We start from the raw sequence: 20,763 nt of genomic DNA, 5'->3' as shown, positions 1-20,763 counted from the left end.
AAATAGAGGAAATGTTAGGAGTTACAGATTAAAAGTGAACTGAAACACTCTTGAGTCTTAAAATCCATCAAGAATGGTCACAATGGATCTCAGGATGGGTAGGAAAATTATTTTCAAACTTTATTTTGAATTTAGTGTCCATAAAATGGAAACTAGTTTGAAAACTGTGGCAGAACCACAGCAAAGGGTATTCTATGGATGGGAACCAAGATTTAAAATAAGGGAGGAAAAAAGACATCTTCATGCTGTTGAATGCAGTGTAAGCAGTGGATCTTGATCTATCCAATGCCACCGTCCTTCTCTCCCCCAACAACACTCCCAGGCTGAGATGGTCACAGCAGATGAAGGGAATCTGACTGGACCATTAAGTACCTGTGCTCTCTGTGGCACATAACCAGTTCAGCGATGTGGGTCATTAGCACCTTGCACCAGGAATTAAGGAGTCATGGATGTATAGTGGTGACCTTTGTGAATGGACTAGCTGCTGCAGTTATCACATCTGTTTTCCATTGATATGAGTAGATATTTTTTACTCAGTTGTTTTTTTCACTTTAAAGACAAGTTAGCAATAAGTATGAGGTATTTTAGTGAATCTAGCTTACTCAAATATTACCACTGCACATGCAAAATCAAACAAATACAGAATAATACAATAACTTACATAGAAATGCTGATTATAGGGACTAATCAGACCATTTTTGTACGTTCTCATCAGACTTTGTTTGGCTGGAACTGTGCACTCCTTACTGCTTGCATGTTTACTAATTTATTATTAAAACCCCTATATTTGCCTTTGTTCCTTCACAACTAACACACTGGCCTCTGAATGCATGAGTTTTTGTGTAAACTGATGTGTGACTTAGCAACTAATAAATATATCAGTTGTAATATATTTTAAGATCTTAAGATATAATTGAAATTATTATATTTAAAAAACATTTTTACATTAAATGGTAAAAATAAGGCAGAGTATTGATATTTTGTACACTTCCTTTACCATTATGAGCTCTTAGAATAATTTTATCCGTTCTCCATTTTAGCTTTTCATCTCTTCTATAGATTTTGTTATTGGCTATCTAGTTGAAAAGTATGATTCTTTGTCCTAACATTTAAACAATCCATTGCAGTCATGAAATTAGGAAGATAAAATTCCAGCATTCCAGTGTTGGTAATGACAATATCTTCCCAGTAGTTGAATCTTTGTAGTAGTGGCTTACGAAAGTAGAAATTAGAGGGTTTGTTCTGAACCCACTTTTCAGATATTTGAAAAAGATATTAGACAATCACATGATATTTATTTCCTATGCTCTCAACATCTCAGGACTTTATCTCCTGCCAAGTCTCCTTCTTCATCAACTGGGTCTATTGCCTCCAGCAGAAAATACCCTTACCCAATGCCTCCACTTCCCGATGAGGAGAAGAAAGTGAACCGACAAAGTGCCAGGGTATGTGGAAACATCTGCCATGTGCTTACATACTTGGTCATTATCATTTATCTATGAGTTCATGTTTTAAAAGAGCCACTTTTCCTTTTTTGTTCATAAGAAAATGAAAAAAATTAAATTTGAATATTAGAAGATTTTTGGGGCTTTTGGGTTCAGATTTATATTTGCAAAATAGTTTAATCTGTATTGATATTGATATATTCTGGAGGTATTTGGTATATATTAATTATTCATTGATATGTACTTATTTCTTTTATTATGCACTGTGGCTAATATAGTAAATCTATGGAGTAGGCAAAACAGTGTATTTTGCTCTTTTTTTTAAAATTTTTAATTATTATGGATACGTAATAGTTGCGTATCTTTATAGGGTACATGTGATGTTTTGATACAGGCATACAGTGTGAATTAAACAAATCCAGGTAATTGGGGTATCAAATCAGGCATTTATCATTTCTTTGTGTTAGGAACATCCCAATTCCACTCTTTTAGTTATTTTAAAGTATACCCTAACTTATTGTTGATTATAGTCACTTTGTTAGTGCTGTCAAATATTGTTCATTGTATGTGTCTATATTTACACCCATTAACCATCCCCACTTTATCCCCCCTCCCCACTACCCTTCCCACCTCTAGTGACCATTGTTCTACTCTCTGTCTCCATGAGATCAATTGTTTCTAATATTTACCTCCCACATAGGAGTGAGAACATGTGAGATTTGTCTTTCTGTGCTTAGATTATTTCACTTAACATAATGTTCTTCAGTTCTATCCACGTTGTTACAAATGGCAGAATTTTATTATTTTTGTGGCTATATAATATTCCATTGTGTATATGTACCACAATTTCTTTATCCATTCCTCTTTTGATGGGCTCTTAGGTTGATCCCAAATCTTGGCTATTGTGAATAGTGCTGCAATAAACATGGAGGTGCAGATATCTTTTTGATAATACTGATTTCCCTTCTTCTGGATATATACCCAGTGGTGGGATTTTGGGATCATATGGTAGTTCTATTTTCAGTTTTTTGAGGAACTTTCATGCTGTTCTCCACAGGGGTTACACTAGTTTACATTCCCACCAACAGTTTACGAGGGTTCCCTTTTCTCTACATACTCACTAGCATTCATTATTGCCTGCCTTTTGATAAAAGCCACTTTAACTGGGGTGACATGATACTTCATTGTAGTTTTGATTTGCATTTTCCCGTTGACTAATGATGTTGAGCATTTTTTCATATACCAGTTGCCATTTGTATGTTGTCCTTTGAGAAATGTTCATTTAGATCCTTTGCCTACTTTTTAATTGGATTATTTGATTTTTTCCTATTGAGTTGTTGGAGCTCCTTACATGTTTTAGTTATTATTCCCTTGTCAGATGGGTAGTTTGCAGATATTCTCTCCCATTCTGTGGGTTGTCTCTTCCCTTTGTTGATTGTTTCCTTTGCTGTGTAGAAGCTTTTTAGCTGATACCCCATTTCTCGAATTTTGCTTTGGTTGCCTGTGCTATGGACTCAAGAAGTCCTTGCCCGACCAATATCCTGAGGCATTGCCCCAGTACTTTCTTTTACTCGTTTCATAGTTTCAGGTCTTAGATTTAAGCTTTAATCCATTTTGATTTGATTTTTGTATATGGAGAGAGATAAGGGTCTAGTTGCATTTTTTGCACATGGATATCCAGTTTTGACAGCACGATTTATTGAAGAGACTGTCCTTTCCCCACTGTATGTTCTTGACACCTTTGTCAAAGATAAGTTTGCTGTAGATGTATTTATTTCTGGATTCTCTATTCTGTTACATTGGTCTGTGTGTCTATTTTTATGCCAGTACCATGCTATTTTGGCTATTACAGTTCTGTAGTGTAACTTAAAATCAGGTAATGTGATTCATCCAGTTTTGTTCTTTTTCTGAGGATGGCTTTGGCTATTCTGGGTCTTTTCTTGTTCCATATAAATTTTAGGATTATTTTTTCTATTTCTGTGAAGAATGTCATTGATATTTTGATGGGGATTGCATTGAATCTGCAGATTGCTTTGGGTAGCATGGACATTTTAACAGTATTGATTCTCCAATTCATGGACATGGAATATCTTTCCATTGTTTTGTGTCCTCTTCAATTTCTTTCATCAGTGTTTTATAATTTTCATTATAGAGATCTTTCACTTCTTTAGTTAAGTTTATTCCTAGGTATTTTGTTTTATTCGTAGCTATCGTAAATGGGATTATTTTCTTGGTTTCTTGTTCAGATTGTTTACTGTTGACATGTAGAAATGCTACTGATTTTTGTATATTGATTTTATATCCTGCCACTTTCCTAATTTTTTTTTTATCAGTTCTATTAATAATAGGTTTTTTTGTAGAGTCTTTAGGTTTCTATAGATATAGGATCATATCATCTGCAAAGAAAGATGATTTGACTTCTTTTCCAATTTGGAAGTTCTTTATTTCTTTCTCTTGTCTGATTACTCTAGCTAGAACTTCTAATACTATGTTGAATAACAGTGGTGAAAGTGGGCATCCTTGTCTTGTTCCAGATCTTATAGGAAAGACTTTCAGTTTTTCCCCATTCCGTGTGGTACTTGATGTGGGTCTGTCATATAGGCTCTTATCATATTAAGGTAAGTTCCTTCTATACCCAGTTTTTTCCTAGTTTTCATCATGAAGAGATGTGAAATTTTATTGAATACCTTTTTAGCATCAATTGAAATGATCATATGGTTTTTGTACTTTGTTCTGTTGATATGATGTATCACCTTGATTGATTTGCATATGTTGAAACATGTTTGCATCCTTGGGATGAATCTTACTTGATCAGTATGAATGATCCTTTTACTGTGTTGTGGAATTTGGTTTGCAAATATTTTATTACGGGTTTTGCATCTATGTTTGTCAGAGATATTGGCCTGTAGTTTTCTTTTTTTGTTGTGTCTTTGACTGGTTTTTGTATCAGGGTGATACAGGCCTCATACAATGAGTTTGGGAGTATTCCCTCCTCCTTGATTTTTGGATTAGTTTAAGTAGGATTTGTATTAATTCTTCTTTGAATGCTTGGTAGAATTCAGCAATGAAGCCATTTGGTCCTGGGCTTTTCTTTGATGGGAGACTTTTTGTTACTGCTTCTATATCTTTAGTACTTATTGGTTTATTCAGGTTTTGGATTTCTCCCTGGTTCAATCTTGGTAATTTGTATGTATCTAGGAATTTATCCCTGTCTTCTAGGTTTTCCAATTTATTGGCATATGGTTGCTCATAGTAGTCTCTAAATGATCCTTTGGATTTCTACAGTATCAGTTGTAATGTCTCCTTTTTCATCTCTGATTTTATTTATTTGGGTCTGCTCTCTTTTTTTCTTAGTCTGGCTAAAGGTGTGTCTATTTTGTTTATCTTTCCAAAAAACTAACTTTTTGTTTCATTGATCTTCTGTATTTTTTTTTTTGTTTCAACTTCTGATCTTTACTATTTCTTTTCTTCTACTAATTTTGGTTTGGTTTGCTCTTGTTTTTCTAGTTCTTTGAAATATATTGTTAAGTTATTTACTTGAAGCTTTTCTACTGTTTTGATGTAGGCACTTACTGCTGTAAACTTTCCTCTTGTTACTGCTTTTACTGTATCTCATAGGTTTTTTTTTTTTTTTTTTTTTTTTTTGAGACAGAGTCTCACTCTGTTGCCCAGGCTAGAGTGAGTGCCGTGGCATCAGCCTAGCTCACAGCAACCTCAAACTCCTGAGCTCGAGCCATCCTCCTGTCTCAGCCTCCCGAGTAGCTGGGACTACAGGCATGCACCACCATGCCCGGCTAATTTTTTCTATATATATATTTTTAGCTGTCCATATAATTTCTTTCTATTTTTAGTAGAGATGGGGTCTCGCTCTTGCTCAGGCTGGTCTCGAACTCCTGAGCTCAAACGATCCGCCCACCTCGGCCTCCCAGAGTGCTAGGATTACAGGCGTGAGCCACCGCGCCCGGCCATCTCATAGGTTTTGATATGTTGTGTTTTCATTTTCATTTGTTTTGAGAAATTTTTAAATTTAAATTTCTTTCTTAATCTCTTCATTGACCCCACTGGTCATTCAGGAGCATATTGTTTAATTTCCATGTGTTTGTATATCTTCCAATGTTTCTCTTGTTACTGATTTCTAGTTTTATTTCATTATGGTCAGAGAAAATACTTGGTATGATTTCAATTTTCTTGAATTTTTTAAGACTTGTTTTGTGGCGTAACATATGGTCTGTCCTTGGGAATGATCCACGAGCTGAGGAGAAGAATGTGTATTCTGCAGCTGTTGGATGAAATGTTCTGTAAATATCTGTTATTAGGTCCATTTGGTCTATAGTGCAGGTTAAATCCAGTGTTTCTTTGTTGGTTTTCTGTCTGGATGATCTGTTCAGTGCTGAAAGTGGAGTATTGAGGTCTCCAGAGATTACTATATTGGAGTCTGTCTCTTTATCCCTGATAATATTTGCTTTGTATATCTGGGTACTCCAGTGTTGGCTGCATATACATTTAGAATTGTTATATCTTCTTACAGAATTGACCCCTTTATCATTATATAATGACTTTCTTTGTCTCTTTTCAGTTTTTGTCTTGAAATCTATTTTATCTGTTAGAAGTATAGCTTCTCCTGCTCTTTTTGGTTTCCATTTGCATGGAGTATCTTTTTTAATCCCTTTATTTTTAGTCTATATGTATCTTCATAGGTGAAGTGTATTTATTGCAGACAACATATAGTTGGCTCTTGTTTTTTTTATCCATTTGGCCACTCTGACGAGACCCAAATCCAAATTTTACAGAACAAATCCTTTTATTCTGTGAAGTTTGGATTTGGTGGAGGGTCCACCCTTGGGGATCTGGAGGGCCACATGTGTGTGGCCTTGAGGCCACTGGTTCCCCACCCCTGCTTGTTGTTATTGATAGGTAAGGAGTTACTAGTGCCATGTTATTATTTGATTTCTGGTTGTTTTGTGGTCTTATCTTTCTTACTTCATTTCTGTTTTTTGTTAAAAGTGATTTTCTCTGGTAGTGTTTTTTAGATTCTGGCTTTTTATTTTTTGTATATCTGTTGTAGGTTTTTGGATTTAAAGTTACCATGAGGCTTGCAAAAAACATTTTATAACCAGTTGTTTTAAGCATATAACAACTCTGTTTACAGACAAGCAAATAAATGAATAAAGGGAAATCTAACAGAAATTCTACCCTTTTGCTACATCCCCCACCCCTGCTTTTTAACTTTTTGTTGTTTCCATCCATATCTTTTTAAACTGTCTTTCAAAAAGTTGTTATTTTTGATAGGTTTTCCTTTTAGTCTTCCTACTCAAGTTGTAAGTGGTTTATACACTGAAATTACAGCAGTAGAATGTTCTCTAACCCTTACTGTTACCAGTGAGTTGTGTACCTTCAGATGACTTCTTATCTTTCATTAATGTGCTTTTCTTTCATATTGAAGAGCTCCTTTTAGCATTTCTTATAGGACAGGTCTGGTGTTGATGAAATCCCTCAGATTTTGTTTGTCTGGGAAAGTCTGTGTTTCTCTTTCATGTTTGAAGGATATTTTTGCAGGATATAATATTCTAAGGTTAAGGTCTTTTTCCTTCAGTACTTTGAATATGTTATGCCACTCTCTCCTGGTCTGTAAGGTTTCCACTGAGAAGTCTGCTGCCGGACGTATTTGAGCTCCTCTATATGTTATTTTTTTCTTTTTTCTGGCTACTCTTAGAATCTTTTCTTTATCATTGACCTTTGGGAGCTTGGTTATTAAATGCCTAAGTTAGTCTTGTTTGGATTAAATCTGCTTGATGTTCTGTGAACTTCTTATACTTGAATATTGATCTCCTTGTCTAAGTTTGGAAAGTTCCTTATTATTTCTTCCAATAAACCATAAACTTTCTACCCCAGTCTCTCTCTACCTCCTCTTTAAGGCCAATAATGCTTAGATTTGCCCTTCTGAAGCTGTTTTCTAGATCTTGTAAGCATGCTTCATTCTTTTTTAGTCTTTTTTCTCTTCTGTGTATTTTCAAATAGCCTGTCTTCAGGCTTACTAATTCTTTCTTCTGATTGGGCAATTCTGCTGTTGACAGACTTAGATGCATTTCTCAGTTTGTAGATTGAATTCTTAAGCTCCAAAATTTCTGCTTGATTTTTTAAAGTTATTATTTCATTTTCTTTGTTAAATTTATCTGGTAGGCTTCTGAACTCCTTCTCTTTGTTGCCTTGAAGTTCATTGAGCTTTAGGACGGCTCTTTTGAATTCTTTGTCTGAAAGGTCACATGTCTCCATTGCTCCAGGATTGGTCACTGGTACTTTATTTAGTTTGTTTGGTGAGATCATGTTTTCCTGGCTATTCTTGATGCTTTATGGATGTTCATTGATGTCTGGGCATTGAAGAGTTAGGGATTTATTTTAATCTTTGCAGTTTTCATAAGAAGGCTTTCCAGGTATTCAGAGGGAATTGAGTATTGTGATCTAAGTCTTTGGTCACTGCAGCAGTATCAGCACTGGGGGTGCCCCAAGCCCAGTGATGACTCTTGATGGTACTGCCTTGGTGGACTTGGGTATATGGGAGGATTCCCTGGATTGCCAGGCAAAGACTCACACTCTCTTCCCTCACTCTCTGTGGGCTACTGGAATTGGGAGAGGAGTGACATGGGCACTCCCTTGTGGCTACCAGGGCCAGGTCACACCTGAAGCCAGCTGAGTCTCACCCAAAGCCCCCCCCCCCCCCCCCCCCCCCCGCCACCCCGTGACTGTTGCCTGGCTACCTCTGATGTTTATTCAAAGCCCAAGGGCGCTTTATTCAGCAGGTGGTGAATCCTGCCAATACTGGATCCTTCCCTTCAGGGTCACATGTTTCCTTCTGGCCCAGAGTGGGTCCAGAAATGCCTTCCAGGAACTAAGGCCTGTACTCAGAGGCCTCTGGAGTCTGCTTGGAATTTTATTTTACTGTGGCTGAGCTGGTACCCAAGTTGCAAAATAAAGTCCCCTGAACTTTTCCCTTTCCTTTCCCTAAGTAGAAGATTCCCTGAGCTGCACTGCCTGGAGTTGGGAGTGGTGGTGGTGACATAGGCACTGGCTTGGCTGCCACTGCTAGTGTCTTACGGGGTCACATGAACCCCAAGTCTACTGGCTGTGAGCCAGCACAGCTATAGGAATTGCCCAAACTGCAGCCTTTGTGGCCTGACTGCCTTACAAATTTAGTCTAGGCCCTAGGCTGCTTTTTGTTAGCCGGTCATGGGGCTAGTTATAACTTGGGTTTCGGTGCGGAGAATTTCTCTCTGGCTCAGCTGATCTAAGTGCTTTCTCTGTGGGCACTGGTAGATTTCTACCCTGCGCTATGTTCCCCTGTTCCAGGGTGTCCCTGAGTTTCAATATAAAGTCTCACAATTATTTCACGCTCCCTCCCCTGGGCACACAGATTCTCTCTCCACTGGAGGCTGTTGGCTCTGCCGGAGGGTGGGGAAAGGGTGATGGTAGGCAACCAACACTGTCTTTTCTGCCCTCTTCAGTGCCTCTCTCCCTGATAGAACGTTAAAACCAGGTGGTGTGATCGCTCACTTGATTTTTGGTTCCTTTGAAGGTGTTTGCTTGTGTGGATAGTTGTTGGATTTGGTGTTGCTGAGGAGGGTTGATGGCTGAAGGTTTCAATTCTTGGACATCTTGCTCCACCCCCTGCTGTCAGTTTTTTTTTTTTTTTAACATACCTGGAAATGCCAGACATTAAGTAAATTAGTATCTTTTCCATGCCTAGTGTGCTTACTCAGGCCTTCACTGGCTCATAATACCCAGTAGGATTTTAGCAATAGGAACCTGTGCCAGAAAACCAGATCAGTGTCTTGGAGATGGGGGTGGAATTCAGATACAAGGAAAGGAGACTTGAAAAATCTGTAATATTAAAAGACTATAGCAAAAGGTTTGGCACAATTTAATAGCCTTTTATGTTTAAAAAAGCCAAATTTAAAAAGCCAAATATGGATATATTGAGTATTTTTGTTAAAATAGGATGCACCAAAAGTTTTATTTAAATCTTGTCACCTTTTACATCTTAATCACACTACCACTCTGTCTCACAACATTCTTAAAATACATCCATTGTGTGAAATTTGAGATATAGTAGAGTTTAGAGAGGCAGATCAGCCCTCAGAGGCTTTAGTGAAAGATACAACCAAAGAATAATTTACCTTCACTGATGTCCAAGCTCTGTTGTGGCCAGTTACACTGTAATGTTGATCTTCTCAGAAATAATGTTTCAAAAAATAAAATAAAAGTTTATAAGCCAGGGCAGATTTAGCTGTTGGTGGATCCTGGGTTCCGAGACTTTTTGGTGTTGAAAAAATGTTTCAGAGCTTCTTTGGTCCTAGACCTAACTCATGGGGTTCAAGGTAAAAATGGACCATTCAGATTTTAATTTGGTCAACTCAGACTCAGGAAGAAAATACAAATCATTAAAAGCTGATCAGATTACCATAACCAAAAAGTCTTTAAAAACAATTGGCAGTGTTTTTTTAATTGTGGGAAATTACCTTTCTATGTTAATATGAGAAATGATAAGAGATAGAAAAGAAGATTAACTCAGATTCCCAGCTCTCAGCTTTCTGGCCTAAAAAATGAAAGACTTTTTTATAGATACCTGGTTGTTCGTGATGTGAATGTGATAATGAAATCTTAGGCTGATGTCATTCCTCCCTTCCTCAGAGAATTGTCTAAGTAAAGCACCCACTTTCTTTTCCCCTGCTAAATTGGCTACATCACTATTTTGCTCCATCAAGTTACATTCTTTCAAGGGACATTCTTTCAGCTATTGTCATGCCAGGGTATGGGTTATTGGAGATGTTACTGCACAAGAGCCCATGAAAATGACAGCTGTCCAGAAGAAATGGCTGGCCCATGGCCCCTTCCCTGGTCTGAGCAGGTGACCATAGATACTCGGGCTGCTGGGATAGTTATGTGAAAGGTCTTATTTATTCTACCTACAGTGGAACAGCCACATAAATATGTGGCAGAATCCTGCAGAGCAGGAGGCCCCTGTCTCTGGGCTGTCTTTGTGGGCCGTGGAGAATAGAACAAGCGCATCTTCCTCTCAGCAGCCCTCCTGATAAAGCCACACAGACATAGGCAAAGTCATGCCTGGGACTAAAAGTGGTGGCTTGGCAATTCTTTGCTCCTTTTTTATCAACTGCATAATCATGACTTTCCAGGTTTCCCAATGTCATTCATTTGTTCCTCTCTTGTTTTTGGCAGGCTGTCACTTATTATTAATATTTATCATAACCATAGTGAGGAAACTCTGGCTCTCTGAGGCCAAAGTTCAGTCCGTTTACCATTCCAGCTGCTATCTGAGCATCAGTCCAGATCTTCCTTGCTTCAGACAACCCTGCAAACTCCCCATTTAACTCCTTTCCATCAACAGGTGTCATCCACTCAGAAAAATCCTTACAGTTGAGAGATCCCTTTGATTTCCAAAGGACAAGGGGAGGTATGGGTGTCTTTTTAATGAAAAGGACATGTGAAGCATAGCTAAGGTAGATAGCACAGGTGGCTTCACCACAGTGCTGTGGGGTAAGCCAACATGGGGGTTCAGAACAAGATTTCCATGAGGATTTGAGAGAAATATTAAGGGAACCTATGTAGAAACATCTACCTAGTCACTTGGTTTTTTCTCCTTTTTATCCCCCCAGAAACTCATTATATATACAGTGACATGCTCCAAATGTCCAGTAAAAATGGGATTTGGATGGAAAGTGGATATAACCTAAGTTACCCTGGTCATAGGCTTTCTGTGTTCATGTTTATCATAATGACACCGAAGTTATATTGCCTGGAAACATGTTTCATCAGCTTGACTTTTTTGAAAAGATTGGCCTTCCTACTCTGGTGAACTGAGTCGTGTTCATATCTTACCATGCCAAACTTATTTTCAGTCGATTAAGGTGGTTATTGAACACTATAGAAACTGGGTCTGAACAGGGCCAGTATAAAGAACTGGTGGCAGAAGCAAGGAGAGGGTAGGGGTGAGGGAATTAAAGAAGGGACTTCCTGCCTGAATGCATCCTACTCTGATACGTCAGCTCCTGAGAGAGAACCATTTCTAGAAGGTAGTGATAGAATTGGCATATATGGCCTAGTCATAGACCCAGGGCAGTGGTTTTTAAGTGGGTGGTGGTGTTGATGGAATCACACTTCCCTGATGTCAGTGGTTCTCTGCCTTGGCTGCACAAGGGCATCATCTAAAGAGCTTTTAAAGTATCCTGATGCTTGAGTCCCACCAGAGAGATTTTAATTTAATTGGTCTGGCGTGTTGCCTGGGCAGTGGGATTTTAAAAACCTCCCCAGATCAGTGTAATACGCAGCTGGAGTTGAGAACTACTGCTCTAAGAATGTGATGTGTTTTGTATCAAATGGTGGCAGTTGTTAAAAAGGTTTAGACACAGGTTTAGAGCGAAGAGAGAGCTAAAGAAGGAGTGTTTATTTTATCCATTTATCAGACTTCGCAAGAGTGTGCATCCATGTCACATGTATGTAAATGGAATTACCAAATCTTTTCCATCTTCATAGCTCAGAATACATCTGCTTCCTGATTTTACATTTTTGCAATTTTGCTTTTCTCTGTTGTGCAGCTATGGGAGACATCCATTTAAGATCAACTGTTTACATGTGACCCATCGAAACTGTTTACTTCAACTTTTATAGAAACCCAGCCTCATGGAATCACTGCAAATCTATCTGCTCTTCAGACAATACGAAGGCCCTCTGAGATGCCACAGAGGAGAGGAGGCCAAACCTCACATCCGGATACCATTTTCTTTTTGTCATTGGCTTAGGATTTAACTGAACCATGAAAAGAACTACTGAAATGTTACACTATAACATGGAACAGTAAAGGTACTGGTATGTTAATGGGTAATCTGCATGACAGATAATATGTAGAAATATCAATAAAATTAACTCACAAGACCCAAATGTAGCAAGTTTCCTAAGGGACAATAGTGGATTCAGAACTTGACATTCTGAAGCACATCCTCATTGTAAACAGTAATGCTATATGCATGAAGCTTCTGTTTATTGTTTTCCATATTTAAGGAAACAACATCCTATAATAGAAACTAGCATGCAGGGCTAAGGCATATAGGATTCTTCTGCAGGACTTTAAAGCTTTGAGAGGCCAATATCTCATATGCTAACTTTAAACATGTATTTTTATTTTTGTTTTGTTTTTTACTTTTCATATTTATATCAGCATACAAGGACAATTGTATATATGTAAACATTTTTAAATCTTAAAAAAAAGCAGCTGTTACACACAAGTGTATTTTGCCAAATGCCTAAAAACAGTCAGTCACAATCACATCATTGTCATCCATCCAATGGTCTTCAAAGATTTTAAGCAGATGATGTTGTAAATACAGTGGTCAATGCTGTCAATGTGTCTGTTTATAATTGGTATTTGTCCAAAACATGTGGTATCCCTTTAAACTGTGCACAGTCTGGAGGCAGTTTTACCGAGTAATTGAGTGAGAGAACAAAATGCCCAGCAAAACTTCTGGCTCCCACAGCTTGCTGAAGCGGGAGTCCAGTAGTGCAGCTGCTCCCTGGGGATCATCCAGCCTGCCCCCTTCCTTTCTTGGGGCATACAGTGCCTGCCTCAGCAGCTATTACCTTTCAGTAGCAGAGCGCATCTGCTGGTCTCACCCTGGAGGCTGTTGAGCCCCTCAGCGGTGTGTCCTGCTGAGATTAAGCAAGTGCACCAAAGACACATGAAACCATGGATGCTGGTGAACAGGTAGCTTCCAACTTGCCAATACTCGAACCCTTTGTGGCCTGAAGTTTTGTTCCTTGAAACAAAACTATTTCAAGGAGCCTTTTTAGCCACCTTTATCTGTGAAATGAATGACTTGTTTTAACAAAAACAACTGTTACACTGTTGATTAAGGATACTTGTCATCACTGGGATGTGAGTCCCAGCAAGTCATTCTGCACTGACTTTGAAGCAAGACTATGGAAGGTTCTTTCTGAGCTGGGAAGCCTTAACTGTACATAAAGGGTTAAATGAAATCTAAAGCCACAAAAGTTCAGCAACTGTGAAGTTACACAAACAGCTGGCAGGGGAAAGAATCTGATGGTTTGAACCATATATTGTATATTTTTTAACCCATAGAAAAGTGAGAATTCTATGTTCAAAGCCCCTTCTTTAAAACCAAAGTTTGATAGCTGTTATAATGCAGCCCTATCATTCCGAAAGAAAGCTACCCTAGTGAGGTCTGAAATTGATGGGATCGATCACATGATCTGCTGTGAAGTGTACTTCTGATTTCCTCCTCTTCTCTGCTTTTTCTTGAGAGGAATGGAATCTGCAGACAAGATTTCAGAAATACCCTCTAAATTTGATCTCTCCCAGTGGTGTCCATGGACAAAATCCATTTCATCTCCATTTGTAATTATCTTAGATGCCCAAACTGAAGAGCCATATTAGAAGGCAGCATTTTATACTCTGTGTGTTGATGTCTTCCGTAATGGACCTCTCTTCTGAAAGTCTTTGAAAATGTTTGAAAAGCAATTTAATCATCCAAAATGATACAGTATGAAACACCATTTTTCACAATAGGAAGGGATGTGATTGTTGATACAACAATAAAACAATCCATCAGACCGAAGTTTGGGTGAGTGTTGGACCACATTGCCACATAGCTCAAGCCAAGGACAGAAGGGCAGACAGATTGAAAGATGTAGCAAATAAAGTGACTTTTGGCCAAGATCACTTTAATGTGCACTGAATGTTTTCTGGTAATTGAGTGTATAAAAGGCTAATGTTATGAGGTTTATTTTGACTATAAAAGAGTTTATAGATTTGAATGTAAGGTGCCTGATGTAAATATGCTTCCTAGTTATAGTTTACACAAGCCCTAATTTGAAAGAATCCACAAATGGCTAGCTAAGTAGTCAACAGATCTCCATCCATCCATCCATCCATCCTTCTTCTCTGTCTTTCCTCACTTCAGTTATCTTTTACATGAAGTTATTATTTCATATGAAAATCATTATCATGTGCCTTTTGGGGGAGACATGGTTGCTCTACAAGGTATATATTAACAGTTTGTAATTGTCCTGCTTGCTAATAACCTTCATATGGAACTGAATGAAAAATGTTTTTATTTGCAGAGCTTATGATTTTAGAAATACAGTCGCTTTAATGGTCTTTTCTGGGAATCTACTCTATCTCCCATGTTTAAACATTTTTAGAGCCATTTGTGGAATTCTTTCACAGATTGATAGTTTCAAGGGATAGTTTCAAGAAGTGTCTATATGTCTACTCATGGTTGGTGTCCTAGAGGCATTATATCGATACGACTTTTCATCCACTGAGATAGATAGAATGGACCCATGGCACTAAATATAAGCACAGCATTATTTCTTTTTAAATAGCTATTTTGGAGAGAAACTTTGAGGCCACATAGCAGTTTGTATCATGCAACTAATATTTATATTTCCCAATCCACTACAGGATCATTATTAAGCAGAGCAGAGCAGTTATTTGGCCTTTATGTTCCATTGTATGCCTTTTCTCCCTCTTTCTAAAGTTTTGTGCATCCATAAGACTGCAGATTGCCTGAGCTGTTCCATTCATCCATAGTCATTACAGTGCAGTAAACCCTGACTTAAAGGAACATTTAATCATCTCCACTAAGTGTCCACAAGGGAGGTGTGGGCTAGCAGGGATCCCTTAAGGAACGGATTGGCCAGACTAACTGCCCTCCACATCCAGCCACTCTTTCTTTAGATGGGAAGTGGCATCCTTTTCTGAACTTTGCAAGCTAGGAAATGATCCCCAGGGCACAGGCAATCTGTGGAAAGGAACAAATCAGTACTTTTCAGACAGTGCAGCATAGTGAGGGCTTTCAATTTGCTATAGTTGCTGTATTTTTAAAGTAACCGAGCACTTCAGTTAGGAATAACCTATCATTACAGTTGTTCCTTAAAAAAATGTTGACTAATAAGGCAAATGTAGGCTTAAAATGCCAAACTTATTTTTCGGTTTGATATTGAAAAATAATTTCACTTTGCTTTATTAAGTGATGCTACAGTTTCTTTCTTTTTTCCCTCTTGCTTTAAAAAGGCTTTTAAAATTGTGTTTGTACATAAAAGTTAGTCCAGCAAAGAATTTCTGAATATAGGATTAATAGGGTTTCTAAAAGAAGTTGCTGGAAAAATAAAAGTAGATATTCTGTGCATTTCCAGAGAAGGACTAGTTATGTTAGAATTTCATAAAAGACTTAATTTTTTTTTCTTTTCTGTTGCTTCCCTTATATATTTGCATAATTTAATCCTGCCCATTGTCCCAAAGCTCTTATGGATACTTTACGTATTACCTTTCTTTGGATTTTGTTTTTTACTTTATACAGTTACCTTTGAGCTGGAGGAAATACAGTATTTCTATTCACTTCTTTCAGTGCTTCAAAACTGTTCATTTATTCATTTCATCCATTCATTTGCCCATTGTCATGTAGTTCTATTTTAACCTGTATATATAGTGCTTTAAATATTTCTTTGTTATTATATTCAACATGATAATAAATCCTTATCTAAAGAAAAGACTAATTTACTTTATTTTACTTAAAGGAAAGGGAATTTATTGGCAGGTTATTGAGTAGCTTGCAGAGTATATAGGAAAGGGAGAATGAAGGTTGGAACCAACAGGAATGAGAGAGGCAAGACAGCTGCCTGCACAGCCTGATTAGGGCACCACTGGCTGCTGCCCCTGGACTCCCTATATGGCAGCATATTATAAATATCACCCGATCATTTGGTAAGTTGCATGAATTTTCCATAAAACACTTTGACTCCCATTTGCAATATAATGTCTACTTTTTATGCTCAAGTATCTTTTTCCTTTTATCTTTTCCTCCAAAATTGCCACCTAAATACTTCCCCCCCCTTAAATATATGAAGTCAAGATGAATTTCTCCTTCTTGCTCTCTACTAGCTTCGCACTTCTATGAAATAATAGGGCTTAATTTGGGGCTCGAACTTTTTTTCCCTTCTCTGAGATATTTTCCAAATGCAAAAGACTACTCTGATTTTGGATGAGCAGCTTTTCTCCCAGCGTCAGAGAACTAAGGCTTCCTCTGTTTATTGCATTGTGAAATGCCCAGTCTGCTCTGACGGAGATCGGCTGAGAGGCAGCGGCCAATCCTGATGTTATGTGAGCAACTGTGCTGTTAACATACCCCTGCTGGGAATTGTTGGCACATGCTGGTAGCATGTGCTCTGTGGGGCAGGTGCTTTTAATTCCAAGAGGAGCTTTTCTGCCACACCTGCAGATGCAGACCAAAGATGCAACAAGACTTTAGAAAACAGAAGATAGTATTTCTACTCACATTGTACTCATTGCTTTGTTAGATTCCCCAAAATGGAGTATCTTGTGGTTGTTTGTAAGCAGAAAAACAAAACAAACATTCGAAACCAAAAACCTGCCGAGTTAGTATTTGGGGCCTTTATATCCATAGCCTGATAAACAGTAAGCATCCTCACTATGAGAGTTGAGAGTTGCTTCCAGAACTTTCCTACTTTTAAAGTAGCTCCCCCTCAGTAGCTGTGCAGCCCTTTCCTCCTAATTAGGAATTTTCACTGTCGTGGAGACCAGTCCCTACTTTGGCTAAACTGGCACTTGGGAGGACCCTAGGGGTGCAGAAGAGAGGTGGCAGCCATCTTTAGTCTTCTCCAGTTGGCACGTTGACATGGATTATGCAACTTTGGGAGTCACTGACAGATGGGTCCTAAGAGTGCGAATTTCAGGATGGGGGAGATAAGAAGCAGTAACCTTTGAGAGGTCGTGAGGCATTTAGTCCTGGCATAGGCGCAAGGTAGACAGCCACACGAAGATCCCCGAAGCCAAGTGAATGGTCATTGGGGGCGTGGTGGGAAGAGAGGTGCTGGGTGCCTAAGACAGACTTGTGTGCTTTGCATTTTCACTGAGTGTTGGCTCTGTAAGTACTTCATGGTGCAGTCCATGATGGGCCAGTCACTCCTCCTCGAGTGTTCCTGTTGCATTGTTCATAGAACCTGTATCATACTGGGAGGTGCTTCAAGGCTGGCAGGGTTTTGGTCAGGTGATCATCATTTCATGTTCTTGAAATCAAAACCAGGCAAAAATGTGTGTTGCGTTTTGTTTTAGAAAAAGGCATACAATGAGACGAAGCGATCTTGTTAAGATAATGCACATACAAAATCATCAATAAAGTTTCAAAGAGTTTATGGAGGGCATTTTCCTCTCGTTAGCGAATACATATATAAATACTAATCTGCATTCACCTTAGGTCCTAGTCTCTTATGAATTTTGAGACTATGATTTGTGTTTTGATGGTTAAGCTCTAACATAATGCAAACAGCCCCAAATCTTTAAATATAGCGGTGCTAAATTATACCAGATAACTCAATATAGAAAGTGCTGATATGGATTAATACTTAGTAATAATACAAGAGCTCCTGCTAAATTATACATGTTTATCACTGCCTGATTAGAAACCCCACTTTTGTTTTCTAATCCAGCACAAAAAAACTGTGATTCTACAACCAGTCTTTTTAAAGTGTAATAATGACCCAGCACCTTTGTTTTGTATGGAAAACTTTTTATTTTTGTTTTTTTTTAAAAACTACAAAAATGCTTAACAAAAGGTTTATTCAAAATGAACTCCTTTTTTAACTTGCTGGGAGACTTGCCCCTCCAAACTAGCATCTCAAGATGTCTTTCAGAAACTACGTGTTCTACCAGTTTCTGTTGGCCAGTGTAAGTCTGCACTAGTGTTTTCCACATCGATCAGATCATCTTCAACAGGCAATGTCCATCTGCAGGTAGTGGAAGCCACCCCATGGAAATGTTAATTGTAGCATGGTTTCGCTTTCGGTAATCAGGTAATCATGTGTATATATTTAGATTCACACCATTTTAACATTTCTCTGCTACTCTGCACTTCAGATTCTTAAGCTATTTTAAAAATTAGTGGGTTTTGGCAAACACCAACAGAAATGTATATGGCAACTGCTTTCTTGAGCGTGATTTGTTTTATGGCTGTTCAAGTTATAAAACTGTTCTCACATTGTAAGTAAACAAAATCTTGCTGTTTTTAAAGGTCACTGTATCTTGAGATTCAAATTTCTGGCACAATTTTATTAGTATTCACTAATAAGATAACACAGTTTTCTATGTAACTCTCATTGTAACATCAATAAAGTGACTTTCAATAAAAGATTTATGTTATTTTGATGCACGATTCCCTTTCTTTTTTTATTCCCAGCCAGTTTCTCTTTTAGAAGCTTTGTGGGGGGCCTATTTGGGGGTTCTTTTCTGTTCCACATTGTTCCAGAAGGGACCAGTTTCCTCATCTGGTGGCAAAAGTAGTTTCCTCCACTTACCCACCTGCCTCTCCTCGTAAACTTTCTCCCTCACTCTCAGGAGGATTCATTTCCTATATCCTGTCCTATTGCTCAGGCAGCAGTGCTTAATTAACAAGCTCACTTGTGCTGGATTCTAAAGCACTGAGTCTGGATGGGTTCAGATTAGGTTCTTGAGTTCCTTGCCTAAACACCACACCTGCCAGTCATTATTCTGGCATTTGCAGTTTCCTTGCCTTCAGCTCAAAAGCAGTTATAAGTAGTCAAGGTGCTGTTTTAATGTGAGAAAAATAGAAGGAAGTCATTGACGAAGGGTTTGTACATTTATTGTGAGATTTAAAAAGCTTATAGTGATTACATATAGCTCCATTTCTTGTATTTATGATATTTTAGGCATATAATAATTAAATGAACACTGAAACAGCAATACACTCAGTTGTGCCAAAGCAAAGTCTAGTTCACAGATAGCAGAAGTTTTAGCTCATGTGACATCTCACGGACTGATGGTACCTACTCCTGGAACATCATGCTGAAGTACAGCGTAAACTCCAGTTTGTCTCAGTAGGGGCGAGAGCTTTAATCCAATAGGACTGTTGTGGTACAAATGTATGCCAACTGTCCCCAGGAAGCACCAGGCCTCTGGCAGCTACGTTCCTACAGAAGCACGTGCAATGTGTTGTAAGTACTTTATAAATCATGATTCTCTTGAAGCACAAGACTAAAGCACACATCTCCAAGATAAAATTAAATCCCAAGTTGGAGTGATTTGAGGAACTTAATTCTTAAATAATGAAGTATTCAAGTTTGAGCTCACAGCTTTACCATGCTCCAACTAGATGCTTTAAGAAAAAATAAACAGACCAGGAAACAGTTTTGATGTAGCCAGCGAGGCTACACTAGAAGCATACAATGAATGAAACACAGAACCCAGCATAAAATAGAAATAAGGCAACATGAGATTCACCTGTCAGGAAGACTTTGGCTGAAATTAAAGAGGAAGGAAACTAACTGCAGAAACCTACTGAAGACTATGCTCCGTGCTTTTGGAAAGAAACTGAAAGCAGAAGTGGAGAAGATAAGGAGGTTTGTTTCAAGGTTTCAGTAATTAAATTGAATTAACCGAATGATTCGAGAGGCATGGTTTTGTAATACGTTAGCACTTACCTAAAAGCAAATTCAGAACTGTGATCGATTCAGCACACCTTGGGACTTATGTGAACATTAGGATGGTTCAAATATGGCCAATAACCTTGGATCAGCAAGGGCCTCCTTCCCTACCACGTATCCTCATCCAGGAAATTACCATTTCCTTAAATTATGATTTCCTCAGAGGATCCTGGTGAGTTGAAACCGAACAGCAGGTGTTGGACTCCGAAGGTGAGCTCTCTGCATCCTGATCCTCGAGCCCCTTGTGGCCCATTTCTGGACAGCCTAGGCTTACGCAAAGCTTTGTGGCCTCACAAACAATATATGCAGGTATGAAACCTAGAGTCACTGTGTAATATACAGCAGGCTGCTTCACATGCTGATACATAATCTGGGCATAACTACATAATTATATGTTAGGGTTGAATAAATATTGAATGAATATATTTTAGCAATATTTGAAAAAATAGTGAAATGATGCTAAAAATGCTTAGAAAAATGTTTTATTTTCATTGGTTCACAACTAATTGTTCACATGAATGGTAACTCACAATGTGTCCTAGAGTAAGACAGACACTGCTAGCAAGGAGAAAACAGACTAACAGACTAATTTATTTTTTATCTGTTAAACTCTTGCAAAAAAAAAAAAAACCAAAACACAAACCAGGCCAGTTTTGAAACATTTTTGGTGCTTGTCACATTGACACACTTTTTCAAATTCAGAAATACCCCAAGAGGTAAGTATTACCTCCTTTTCAAAGATGGGGACACTGAGTCTCCTGTGGTTATTCACAGT

The sequence above is a fragment of the Eulemur rufifrons genome, chromosome 29 (assembly GCF_041146395.1).
Source record: "Eulemur rufifrons isolate Redbay chromosome 29, OSU_ERuf_1, whole genome shotgun sequence".
In the NCBI taxonomy this organism is placed as follows: Eukaryota; Metazoa; Chordata; class Mammalia; order Primates; family Lemuridae; genus Eulemur; species Eulemur rufifrons.
This window is presented reverse-complemented; position numbering follows the sequence as displayed.